The sequence below is a fragment of the Trichosurus vulpecula genome, chromosome 2 (genome assembly GCF_011100635.1).
Source record: "Trichosurus vulpecula isolate mTriVul1 chromosome 2, mTriVul1.pri, whole genome shotgun sequence".
Lineage (NCBI taxonomy): Eukaryota > Metazoa > Chordata > Mammalia > Diprotodontia > Phalangeridae > Trichosurus > Trichosurus vulpecula.
The window spans coordinates 443,209,012-443,223,560 of record NC_050574.1 but is presented as its reverse complement, the minus strand read 5'-3'; positions in this window follow the sequence as shown (position 1 = coordinate 443,223,560).

Genomic DNA, 14,549 nt, shown 5'->3' with positions numbered 1-14,549 from the left:
TCTTTTGTATCCCCAGGCTTAGTACAGTGCCTGGTACAGAGCAGGCACTTGTTAAATGTTGATTGAATGATTCGAGTATGTGCAGATCTAACTGACGGAGCTTGAGGTAATGCCTTTCGCTCATTTATGCTGCCCTTACTAAGCTGGATCATTTACAGCTGGAGCCTCAGCCACTTGAAATTGCATCATCCCTTTAGCGTGGGATTTCATCTGTATCTCCAGCTACAAATTAGCCAATTAGATTGTGATGACACAAGCAGTTGTAAAAAGAAATGTGTTAGCTTCTGCCATTTTCCCAATCATTGTTCAGTACCCATACTAGAAAAAAAAATTAGATTTATGGTAAGTTTTATAGGTAAAATGGAGAATTGGGGCACTACTCAGAAACTATTAAAGATTTAAAAATCATCTTAGTGTATTTTACCTACTAAGTAACCCAGTATAGTCGCAAGCTTTCCAAATGTTCTTACTTTAAAATTTTGATGTCTAAGTTGACATGACCCAGGTCCCAACTATATTAATGTGCTATTAACATTTCAGCAATTAGGTAGTCCATGTGATTGTAACCAAAGAAACCAATTAATTTCTATAATTGCAATTCTACATTGGTTTCCAAGAAGCGGAAGCACATTAAAATGAATCCAAATGGCGCCAATAGATAAACAGATTTGGATTTCATTTAAGGTTGTTAAATTTGTGGTTTGGTAGCCATAGATACAAGGGTAACATTCTTTGTTGTTGCTGTTTTTTAATATAGAAAGCGATATGAATTTAATGTGTCTCATTCCTCATTTCAGTAGATAGTTATTTATGGAGCTCAGTGAAAAGTCGTATAAGCTGGATAAAAAACTAGATGAGATCATTTTAATGAAATGGGGCGGGGTAGTTAATTATGATACCAGAAATTATTGTTGGTCCCCTCTTTCTGGCCTCCTTTGTAGGGGCTAGAGATTTCAAGACATTTGAATAGTGTTTCATAGAGATTTCGGAGGGAGTATGTGGGAACTATGGCTATTTATCCTTTTTTTCCTCCTCTAGATAAGTGTTGGTTTCCGTGTCTGCTTAATGTGTTTCAAGTGCTGTGTAACCATTTTGCTTAAGTAACTGGATAAAATGGATATATCCTGGCGGATCCCTTAAAAAGATAGTGGGGAATAACCCCTCCCTTCTCCCCCCACCCCCACCCTGCACAATCTGTTCTTCTCAAGGAGGACTTACCATTGGATGCTAGAAGCTGATCTGGTGTCAAAATAGCCCTACCTTCTGAGGCCAGAGACCCAAAAACTTGTAAGGGAAAAATAATGGGGGGAAAGGAGTGGAGGGACTTCCATTACTCTAAATGACCTTAGCCAGCAATTTGGTCCAAAAGCTATGCAGTTAAGAATGAGAATACCCTAGCCAAAAAACTCTAATATTTACTGGGCTATATGCTAAATTGTTAGGGAGGTTTGCATTATTGGTCTTTAGTGCAGGTAGGTGAATAGCTGCCCTCATAATCATTGTTATAATTAACTCTTTTCAGAAGCATGTCTTGACTTGATCCTGTTTGTGTTCATTTCTTTCAGGATATGGTCACTCAAAAAAACACAGTAAGTATTAAGTCCTTAGCCTTTTAGCCTTAATCGTAAATTGTAAAATAAAATCCACATTGCAAAACTTTCCTTAGGTCTGCCTCAGTGGAACTTCGAAGGCTGTTGATGAGAGACTACCTGATGTTTGAAGCTGCAGATATGAGGGAAGTGGGATCTTTCTTTGGAGTTGTATTGGGGTTGGGGGGAGAGAGATTGGCCAATAAGCACGATCCTTATGAGCAATCCCCCATGGACTTCAGAGTATTGTTTCTGGTATGCTTACCATGGTGAGAAAGATTGGCAGCTGAGCCAGAACTGAGAATGCTTACAAAAGGTAACTAACTGGCTAAAGAATTTTCCTATTTTCCTTTGGCCATGATAGAGGGCAGATGTTCTCTAGCCTTTGGGTGGGGAGAAAGCTTGTAGTTTTTGTAGGCTCTGAAGTTCCTTAGGCTAATGCTCATTCTTACTGATGACTTTGATCCACAGGGTACTGGCTACTCCCACCCTTCACCCCAGAGGGTATGGACACCCCTGAGCAGCAAAAGAAAAGAAAAAGTCTTTTTCTAATGCTATTGGCTTGAACCTCAATTGAACCCCAATTTTCTCTAATATAGGTTGCCAATGATAGAATATCCTTTATATCATTAATATATTCCAGTGATTAGTGTCCCAGTATTTAACCAATTAACATCAGTTAGCTTTTACAAAGGTGCATTTACTAGGAAGATATGGTAAGAACAGACATACACACCTTCCCCTTCATCATCCAGGAGCATGCTCCCTTCCATTCCACCTTGGTTCTGGGGATAGTCAGCTCAAAAGTAATGCAGTTTCTACATAGCATTTGCCATGCCAAATTCACCCTGGAATGTGGCTTAGCTGATGTCTAAGTTGGAATTGCTCCCTCTTCGTTGCTTTCAATCTGCTTCTGTGCTGATTCAAGCAGGCCTTGAGTCCTTGCTCCTCACCAGCCTCAGCTCTTGGACCGTCGGTACCTCGATCTCTCAACCTTTCAAGACTCACAAGATTACATAACCTAGTCTTCACTTAGGAGCAGGAATGATCATAAAAAGGCAAAATTCATGGCGTGTGTGGGCTTGAGAAAGGAGGTGAAGGCCTGAGGTCCCTCTCCCTGCCCAGAAGTACTGACCTTGGAGCATGTTTTTTTCTTGGTCACAGGTCTGACCAGTTTCCCCTTGGGAAGTAGTTTTTTGTAAGTGTTCTCAGTTTTGGCTCAGCAGCAAATTAGAAAGGCTTCTCTTCTTCAAGTGGTGAGCAAATGAGAAAAAAATACCTGTTCTTTTATTTATTGACTTATTTTCCACTTAATAGTATTTTATTTTTTCCAATTACATGTAAAGATAGTTTTCAACATTTGCTTTTATGAGATTTTGAGTTCCAAATTTTTTTCTCCTTCCCTCCCCTCCCCTTCCAAAACAGCAAGCAATCTGATACATGTACAATCATATTAAACATATTTCCAAATTAGTCATGTTGTGAAAGAAGAATCAGAACAAAAGGGAAAAATCATGACAAAAGAAAAACAAACAAGAAAAAAAAGAGAAAATAGTATGCTCTGATTTACATCCAGACTCTATAGTTCTTTCTCTAGATGTGGATAGCACAGAGGTGGGGAACCTGTGGCTTCCAGACCACATATGGCCCTCTAGGTCTTCAAGTGTGGCCAAGTATTTTCCATCATGAGTCTTTTGGAATTGTCTTAGATCACTGTATTCCTGCTCATTCTTTAAGTCCACTTGGTGAAGACATCTTGTGTGCTCATAAGGATTGGGTTCATTGGCCAACCCTTCCCCTGCTCCCATTGCAGAGATGGAAAGAGTAGATAGTTCTATCTTCATGTTAGAGCTTTAACAGGGGTGTCTATTTTTTTAAGTTTCGAGATGGTTTCAGGACCTTCTGAAAAGAAGGCTCATTTCCCTGTCTGTTTCCATACTGTCTCATCCAACTGCTGATGCTTCTCCTACTCCCCCAATAGTTTAACTATTATTTTCAGAATTGAAACTCTCCACATGCTTAGACAATGGGGAAGCAGCCTGTTGTAATGAAGTAAAGAAAACATTGGATACTTGGCTTCTAACTCCAGAACTTCCACGAATTAATTAGTTGTGTTACCTAGGAAGAATCACTTAGACTCTCTAGGTTTAATTTTTCTCATCTGCAAAACAATGGGATTATATTAAGTGACCTCCAAGGCCCCTTTTGGCTCCAAAATTCTAAGTGAATTGTACTAGGAAAAAGTAGAACTTAGGAGGATCACACGGAATGAGTGTGAAAACCTTTTTTTTAGTGGCAGTGTTTTTAAAGGTATATAAAGACTACCATAGAACTTCTTGATTTTGACTTTTGAATATCTCCACTTTTGGAAGTTCTTCCCTGATGGATGTTGCCTAATTCTCCTCAGACCTGCCTTAGTTCTGACTTTGTTTTCTCTCTGACATTCTCTCCCTCTATACTTATAATGGCTCCTTCTCTTTCCAGATGCCATGTAGTTCTTGAGAAGTACATTCTGTAGGTTTAAAGACATTTTGGAAGAATTGGGAAGTAATCTTTTGGTGATGTTTTTGTGTTGTCTCTGAGTTGTATCCCCAGCTTTTGTCCATGTACTTTTAAGGGTCAAGATGGCTAAAAGCTACCCAGAAAAATTAAAGGATTAAAAATAATTATGAAGTTGGAAAAGATGACTGAAGAGGAAATTTTCAGAGTTGTGGATTTTGTGGCTTACAAGGTTAAAAAGACTGAGTGAAGGGTGTTAAATGACAGATTTTAGGTATGTGGAAGTTTATAAGGAGGGTAGAAACTAGTTATTCTTCAGTCTCCAGTAGGTAAGAACAAATTCAAAATGTGTTTGAGAGATTTAAGAAAGAAACAACATGACCTAGAAGAGAGATGTCAAACTCGTGGCAGCTTGCCGCCATATCCATACACCAGAGTGTGCCCAACCAGATTCAGATGTAATTGGAAATTATGTAGCAAAACAAACAGAAGTATATTAAAACATAAATGACAATACACTAAAAAAACTAAATGAGCTTTGCAGGAGTCTTTATGTACAAATTGGGGAGGGGGCATTGTTAGTGGCCTGCATTTCTATTTGAGTTTGACATCATTGGCCTAGTGGATAAAGAATTAGCCTCAGTGTCTACAAGACCTGGATTCATATGCTAACTATGTGGCCTTGGTAAATCATTTTATATCTCATTGCCAACCCGTAAGCAGGTGCCAATGTACATTTGTTGAGAGTCTCAGTACTGACAGTTCCTGTACCAGTGAAATCATAGGTCTTATCCTCAGAAAACAAAAACAAATCCCAAACGAAAAACCAGGAAAATATTTTCCTTTAGAGGGTGGTTAAACATTAGAATATAGTGTCAAGGTGATCTGTGAACTCTTAACCAACCCCTAGGCCTTTGGAGAGTAATGGTCTGCTGGCTGTCTCTCTTATTAAATTAACCCAGAGAGCAACAGAGATTTGGATTAGATCATCTCCTAACTATTCTCCTAGCTTAATGAATTTATGATTCTTGGGTCAATTTAGATGATGTTTTCTAAGCATGTAAGTCTCCTTGGTGTAAACGCAACATCAGTAATAGGCCTCTTTTAGTGCTAAAATTCTAGAGCTGGAAAGTACCCTAGTTTAGGCATCAAGTGAAACATACAGATTAGATGTCAGCTATCTGAAGTGGTCTGCATACCTGGAAAAAAAAATGAAGATGTTCTTATTTGGGGGGGCAGTCATTTAAAATTCTTAGCAGTAAACACATAATATGTCAAGTCCAGATGAGGGATAGGGTAGGGAAAGAGAGGTGCAAGAAGACTGGAAGGGTTGGAGGGGACCAGGTTATGAAGGGCTTTTAACAGAGAATTTTATATATGATCCTGAAAGTGATAGGGAACCATTGGAGATGTCTGAATGCAGAAGAAGGTGATATGGTCAGATCTGTGGTCAGGAAGATTAATCAGACAGATGGGTGGGGGATGGACTGGAGTGGGAAGAGACTTTAAACAGACCAACAAGTAGGCTATTTCAGTAGTCAAAGCATGAAATGATGAGTGCCTGTACCAAGATGGTGGCAGTGTTGGAGGAGAGAAGGGGGTATGTGATAGAGATGTTATGAAGGTAAAATCAACAGGCCTTGGCAACAGATTGAATATGGAGGGTGAGAGATAATGAGTAACTGAGGATGACATCTAGGTTGCAGCCTAGATTTGTAGGAGGATGATGTCTTGAGAGTAATAGGGAAGTTTGGAGGGGGAAGGGGGGAAGTTTGAGGGGGAAAGTTAATGAGTTCAGTTTGGGACAGGCTGAGTTTAAGATGTCTGTAGGACATTCAGTTTGAGATGCCTAATAGGCAGTGGCAAATGTGAGAATGGAAGTCGGGGCTCAATAACTAGATCTGAGAATCTTCCACATAGAGATAATGGAAACCCTGGAATCTGATGAGATCACCAAGTGAAATAGTATAGAAAGAGTAGAGTTAAAAGGTCCAGAACAGAGCCCTGTGGGATACCTACCTTTTAGCAGGCATGACCTGGACAATGATTTATCAAAGGAGACTGAGAAGGAACTGTCAAATGGGTAGGAGGAGAACCAGGAGAAAGTGTCATGGAAACCTAAAAAGAAGAGAGTGCCATCATTAGTAACTCTGGAGAGAATGATTTAGGTTGAATGATGAGGTCAGAAGCCAGACTTTAGAGAATTAAAAAAGAGAGTGAGAGGAAAGGAAGTGGAGGCACTTATTGAAATGGACTTCTCGAGGAATTTAGCCACAAACAGGAGAAGACAGATGGGACGAGAGCTAGCAGGAATGGATGGATCAAGTGAGAACTTTTTGAAGATGGGGAAGACATGGGCATATTTGTAGGCAGTAGAGAAGTAGGCAAGAGGCAGGGAGAGATTAAGTATGAGTGAGAGAGTGGGGATGCCAGAGGGGGAAATCTGCTGGAGAAGATGGTATGGATTGAGATCATTTGTGAATGCAGAGGGGTTTTCCTTGGCTACCTCTTCACATGAGAGATGTAATAAGGAGGAGATAGTGACAGAAGGTTTCTGCTTAGAGGATTGGTACTGGCTGTGTGACCTTGGACAAGTCACTAAGCCTATAATTTCTTTATTTGTAAATGGAAATGGTCAGACTAGTTGGCCACCGAGGTCCCTTCCAACTCTAGATTTATGATGTTTCCATCTTGTTACTAGAAGGTCCTTCAAGTTGTCATCACTTCAGTCTCTGGGGTTTAGGTAGGACCATGTCCACTGTAGTTCTAAGTACTCACTAGGCCTTTAAAATACCACACTTTTCTCTTGACTAGTTTGCAGGTAATACTGTACTTTACACATCTTCATATACCTTATTTGGCCTTTTATTTGTAGTATCTACTTAAGCGCATTTTTATTTTACTGCCTACCAAGGCAAATGCCTAATACCTTTCCAGAACTGAAAATTTCCATTCGCTTTCAAAGACGATTTACACAAAATAGCTGGGGAAACCATCTGTATTTATTTTTTAAAAACAAAGGGGAAGGGCACTGAGAAATTATATCTAAATGTAAACAGGCCGAAATACTAAGCTTATCCTTTTCAGACCAAAACACACAAAAAAATAGTAATCATTTCAGGGAGCCCAAACAAAAGTCATTGACCTTAATGAAGATTTAATAATGAATTCCCAAATAATGAGTCAAAAATAAGTCATAGATAGAATTAATCATTAAATGAAAGACAGTGCTAATGACACCAAAATTCGTAAAATGCAGCTGAAGCTATTCTTGGGGAAAATTATCTCTCTAAAAACATACATTAAAATAGAAAAGGAAAGGATGAATGAACTGAATATGCATGTAAGAAAAACCTAAAATATGTACAAAAGAGGAAATCTCAAAAATTACAGAATAGATAAGTTGGAAACCAAAATGATTGTAGAAACGACAAACACAATTAAAAGCTAATTTTTTGAAAAAAATAAGAGCCCAAATATGAAGGCAACTCCGCTCTCACATGACATTAAAAAGGAAATAATTTCCGGGCAGTGTGTTGAGGTAATAGATGATCTTATCTTCTTGGTTGTTATTATTTTTTAAACAGCTTTCTGTATTCTGTATTATGGATTTTTCAGCTATTAAATGGTTCTGGCCTTGAAACAACACACTATAAAATTAATGAAATCTTTGAATGCAAGGTTTTTGTCGTTGTTGAAATTACTGTTGTGGAAGAAATAGCGAATTTTAAAAAAATAGAAGGGCATTAATTTAGTATTTTGTGAGGATATATTCAAAACTATTTAGATAAATAGGAGCAGTAAAGACAAATTTCTTCTCTCTCCCATGAAGAAACCCTAATGGTCATGCCTGATAATGATGATATGATAATGAAACTACCATTTATATACCATTAGAAAGTTTGCAGAAAACTTTATAAATATTATTTCATCTTATCCCCACAATTTTGCAAGATAGGTGCTATTATGTCCCTATTTTACAGATGGGGAAACTGATAGAGTAATAGCCAGGGCAGGGGGAAAAATATATAATGAATTCCTCAAGTGGCATTTTTGCTTGAAATTTATTTCAATAATGGAAAAAATTTAAATATTTAATACTTGGTTTAAAATTTTATCTGAACTACTCTTCTTCTTCACTAACAAAAGTAAGTAGCTGAAGTCTAATTATTTTTCTGTTAGATATTTTCAATTATAATTATCGAGGGAGGCAGCAAAGTACAGTGAGAAGAGCAATGTTTCAGGAGTGTAAGGACCTTTGTTTAAATCCTGAAACTAACTTACTAATTGTGTGACTTTGGGCAAGTCATTTAATCTCCAAGGGCTCCATTTTCCTCAACTATAAAGTGAGGGGGATGGACAAGATGACCACAGGTAGAACTAAGTCAGGAAGTACTAAGTCCTTATTACGTGCCAGGTCCTACACTGAGTGCTGGGGATGCAAAGAAAAGCCAAAGCATGTCCTGGTCCTCAGGGAGCTCACATTCTAATAGGGGAGACAACATGTGAAAAAAAAAAAGATACCAACGCTATAAATGGAAGGTCACCTCAGAAGGGCAGCTAGGTAGTGCAGTGGATGGAACGCCAGGCCTGGCATCAGGAAGATCTGAGTTCAAATTCATCCTCAAATCATTACTAGCTGTGTGACTCTGGGCGGGTCACTTAACCCTGTTTGCTTCCGTTTTGAGAGCAGCTGGGACAGGTGGCAGGAGATGGATTATTTTAGGTGAGAAATAAGTCCAGAGTCCCTGGATTGTAGAGTAGATGGGGGTGGGGGTGGGGAGTAAAGTGTAAGAGACTAGAAAGCTAGGAAGGAGATGGGTTGTGTAAAACTTCAAAAGCCAAACAAAGGATTTTATATTTACTCCTGGAGGTAATTGGAAGACCAGAGAGTTTATTGGTGGAGAGAACAATATGGTCAGCCATGTATTTTAGGAAAATCATTCTGGAAGTTGAAAATGGTATTAATAATTCTTTTAATTCTCTCCCCTCAACACAGACCCTAACCCTTCCTGTGCTTTAATAGATTGTTACTGGACCTCTGGTTAAAGCTTTTTGACTGTTAAAGCTTGTAACTTGCTGACATTATGTGCAGGAACCCAGGATCACTGTAATCTCCACCCCAACCCTCACACCCTCATGTCATGACAAAGAATCAGAGTAGGAATGTAGGGGAAGATTATTAATAATCCTTAATAAAAGCATTGAAAGTTTAATGATTGTTGCAGCTGTGAAACACACATACATATACATAAAATATATATGTATATACACATGTTATATGTATGTATTCACATGTATATATTTGAAGATGCACAATTTATTTATATTTTTTCAAGGTGTCATAGATATTCCTTGGGCTGCTATTTCCATAATTTGGGTCATAATTCAGCATTTTGATTTTGATGCATAAATATTCCACCAGTTTAAATTTAATTCATAAATATAACTCCATAAACACATTTAGATGTAAAATGTTTATTTTAAATTTATTTTCATTGATTATTTTAAACTCAGTTTTAATTCTCTTTATGATATTTTAAAATACTTAAAAAAATTAAGACTATAGAATGAAAAAGAGCCTATATACAATCAATAGGGTTAGATAAAAGTTGGGTAGACATGACACCAAAAAAAATGAAAAATTCATTTAACAAAGTAGGCTTTGCTCCTTTGCCTTTGGAAATATTTAGATATTGTAAACACATTTTCCTAAGGAAGACATTAATTGTAAATACTCCTGGCCCAAAGAATGTAGCCCCCAATTATAGGCATAGAACCTGGCACTTGAGCACCTTCAAGGTAAACCTGATAAAGGAACCATCTGCCCCAGGCTTTGTAACAGTGTCTGGGCTGAAACATGCAGATGGGGTTTTCACAGTCCATGATAAAAATCTTCAGATAAATGAGAGATTCTTTCTGACTCTTCAAGAACTAGTGATTAAAATTGTGCTTGGTCTGATTTTCCATATGCCATGCCCAACAGCCAGGGTAAACACTTTCTTCGTAAGCCTGAGAATTGTCAGGAAATTCAAGAATAGCCTCAACGTGGTATATGGTTAAAAGGTCATCACTATTGCCTTTTAAATTGGGTTTCTAATTCTCAGGCACCTCACTTAGGTTTTAGAGAATGTGTTTTCTAAACCTAGTCAGTGGGTGTTACATACACCTGATTCTCCATCTCCTTATTAACCTAGTGATCTATAAACTCTGATTTCATGATTTTAACCCTGTAGCTTCCTTCGGAAGCTTGCATTTATTATTATTTTTTTAACTATAGCAATACCTACCAAATCTAATCATTTGTTTCTTCAAAATATGTGCAAGGAACTGAGCTAGAAATTAGAGAAACAAGATTTAAAAAAATGACAGTCCCTGTCCTCAAGGATTTCGCGTTGATGTGGTGGGGGTAAAATGTGATATGTGTGCAATTAAGTATATTACAAGTTAGGGAGTAATGGGGGTACTAGGGAAAGATCTAAGGAACAGTTGGAAGTACTTTGAGAAAGAAAAGATCATTCATAGCTGGGAAGATTGGATGGAAGAGACGGCAATTCCTAAGCTGAGTACTGAAGGGTAAAAGGGTTCTGGCAGGTTTGGGTGATTGGAAAATGCATTTCAAACATGGGAGATAATCTGTGCAAATGTATAGGGTTGGAGAAGAGGAAGATGGCAGAAGGAGATTGGGGAACAGCTAATAGTAGTGTTTGGCTAGAATATACAGTACTTGTGAAGGGGAATAATAAGAAATAAGGATGTAAAGGAGCCTTCACTCGCCATTCTAGGGAGTTTGGATTTTATGCAACTGACTGTAGGGAGCCCCTTAAGGGTTTTGAATTGAGTGATATGCTCAAATTTCTACACCGGAGAGACTGGTGTTTATGGAAGCTGGATGAAAGATGGACTGGAAAGGGAAGAGAGGAGAAGAAATTCAAGAGATAGTTTGGAGGTTAAAAACTAACAGTAATTGGCACCTCATTAGATATGAAAGATTAGGGAGAGGGAAGACTCCAAGAGGTTGTTGGTACCATCGATAGAAATAGGGAATTTGTGAGGCAGGGCAGGTTTAATAGGGAGGATGGTGGGCTTGAGTTGAACATCCAGATGTAGACATCTAGTAGTCAAATGGAGTTAAACAAATGAAATTTAGGGGAGAGATGACAATCAAACATATATTTATGGCAGTCACTAGCTAGGAGTGATAATTGAACTCATTGGTGTTCACAAGGTCAAGGGAGAAAGTGGGGCTGTTAAGTAGCTCAGTGGATAGAGCACCGGGCTTACAATTAGGAAGACTCATCTTCCTCATTTCAAATCTGGCCTGTGACTCTGGGCAAGTCACTTAATCTTGCTTGCCTCAATTTTCCCATCTGTAAAATGAGCTGGAGAGAGAAATGGCAAACCATCCAGTACCCTTGCCAAGAAAACCCCACAAGGGTTCATGAAGAGTCAGACATCACTGAAATGAATGAACAACAATGAGAGAGACAGAGAGAGAGAGAGAGAACCAGAGAAAGAGAGTGAACCAGGAGGGAGCACTGTCACAAAAACCAAAGAGTATCAAGGAGGTCAAGGTGATCCACATTGTTGAATACTGAAGAAAGGTCAAAGAGGATAAGGATTGCGGAAAAGGACATTGGCTATGGCAATTAAGAGATCACCTCTGAGAAACAAATTTCAGTAAATGTTTCTGAGCTGAAAGCATACTTTAGGCCTAATATGTTTAGAGTAAAGGTTCTTAACTTTTTTGTTTCTCATGGATTCCTTTGGCAAACACTGGGGACCCCTTCTCAGAATAGTGTTTTTAAATAGTGTTTTTAACACAAAACACATAGAGCTACAGAAGAATTTGATTCCATTGAAATACATTTATCAAAATAATTTTCCCATCCAAGTTCATGGGTCCCCTGAAATCTATCCATGGCCCCAGAGCCTAAATTAAGAAGCCCTGGTTTAGAGCTTGATTCACATGAGTGGACACCATCCTTGGCATTCCCTCAAGTCAACAAACTTAGTAAGTATTTATAAATACTTACTGCATGTAGTACTTTGATAGGCAATAGGAGAGAGAGATACAATGATTAAATAAGATGATCCCTGCTCATGTGAAGGTTTTAATCCTAGGAGAGGGATGCAGTCCAAACACATGGTTGTGATACAAGTACAGCATGAGAAGGATGGAAGAGAGGCAAGCTAAGTCTCATATGAGATCCAATAAATAAAAGATTATATCCAACATTGGGGGGAAGGGACATGGCAGAAAAGGAGACTCAGGAAAAGCTTCATGGAAGAGGTCACATTTGAGCTAGATTTTGAAGGATGGGTAAGGTTTCAACAAGTAGAAGACCTCTTTCTCTCTCATGTCATCTGATCTTTTTCATGGTAGACCTCACCTGGGTGAGAAAGAACAGAATCCTAGATGAGCAAAATGCACATCTATTTCTCATTTTTTGAAAGGATTGGTAAATTTCTCTTTTCACATCCTGTCTGAATCAAGATTCCACGATTATTTTTATTAGGGAGGGCAAGGATGCCCCATATGCTACCGATTCATATTGCAGAAATAATATGTTATTCATTGGATGGGTTGTAGTGTCTACCAAGAAAAAATTATGACCTTGAAAATACTAGTTTTGTGTATTTTTACTTTCTATGATTTCTGCCACCTTAATAATCTCTGTGTTTCTGTCTATATTTGCATACCTTTGTGGTTTTGCTTCTTTTTTTGCTCTCTTTCAATTTGGAGTAGGCTGAAGGTGCCAACCACAAAATTTTTCTTCCTGTCTCCGTACCTCCTGAGTACCACAGTGATAGTATGAAAAGAAAAGTATGTATTTCTTATTCCACTTATTCCTGCTGATTAATTAAACCTATTATGCTGCATGATGCCAGCTTTTTTTGTTTGTTGTAATTCATTTTAAAGTTTAAAGATATTTTAGAATTATGGCATTTACTATATAGTGAAAAGAGCACTGGACTGGAAGTTAGGAGACTTCATTTCTAGTCTTGACTGCCCCTAACTAGCTGGGTGATTTTGGGTCAGTCATTTTACCTCTGAGCCTTATTCTCCTTCCTGTAATTGAGAGGGTTGGATGACATCAGAGATTCGCATTTAGTAATTTAGTCCAAGGGGTTTATGCTAAAAATTTTTCTATAGTGCCTTAAGTAGTAAATAATTGCCCATTTATGTTAACTATCTGTGGCAACAAGCATGTTTGAAGCATGTGCATGTTTGAACTGTTATCAGTTTTTTCTGCAGCAATTTAATGTGAAATTTTATAATATAAAATAGTAAGCATATGAGGTCTTGATGGATGATGTCTTTTAATTCCTACAGAATGTCCCACATAAAATATTCATAATTATTTCATAGAGTTTTGCAATTTTATATTTAGAGTTTTCACAGTTACAGGTAGAATAAAATTTCATGTTTTGTAATTTTAATTATAATATATACATTTTAATTTGGAGTTTTGGGGGCAAGTTATCACTGGCTTTTGCAAGTGCTTGACGACTAAATCCAAAGGAACATTATGATCAATATATTAGATTACCCTGAGGGTTCGCAACACATTTTTTGGTTGTTGTTGAAAGGGGCTTGAGGAGCAAAATCTCTGGGAACCACTGCACTATATGATATTTAAGAGCTCTTTTAGCATCAAGAAATCCTGATTTCTGTGATGGCCATCTTAACCAAGATGATAACACCTCAAAATAGTTAAATGATTATTGAAGTGTTGCCTTCGGGAGGTCATGTCTTCACTTTTAAAAAAACTGGTTTATGATGAACTTGACACTCATAATTAAATATAAACATTTTGATATACAGAGGAGACCCCAAAAGGCTATATATGAACTTTTGTTATATATGGTTTATTTTAAAATGTATGTTAAATTTAACATGGTAGTGACAGAATCACCTAGTTTGTGTACCTTTCTGACCTTTTGGTTTTTTCTATATATTTAAAAATTTCTTCTTCTGCATATTTCAAAGTATTGATTTCCTTTTTTACATCTCTATCACTATATACTAAGTCAACCCCCTTCATTATTCAGTAACATGACATTTTTATTTTAACACTTCTTGGACAGTCTGAAACTGTTGTTTGTGTTGATGAGTCTTACAAATCTTGTGATTAAACAAACAGGAAATATAGTATAGAGATTGCTGCGATAAGGCTAGGACTAATATTTAACAAAACAAAATAAAGACAATCATACTAATCCGAAAATGCTGTGAATTGCTCACAAAATATATTCTTTTGACTAGCTAAAGAAAGAATTATGCTTTTCAGGTTAACATGGTCTAATAATTATTAGGACAGTCAATGGTATTTCCTTGCTTAGTGGTTGATTTTTTTCACTAACTTGACCAGGGATTTATTCATTTCAGTTATTGTACCATTTTTGTTTATTTTCTTCCTTAAGATTTTTATAGACAATCTGCTTCTGAATTTTGTC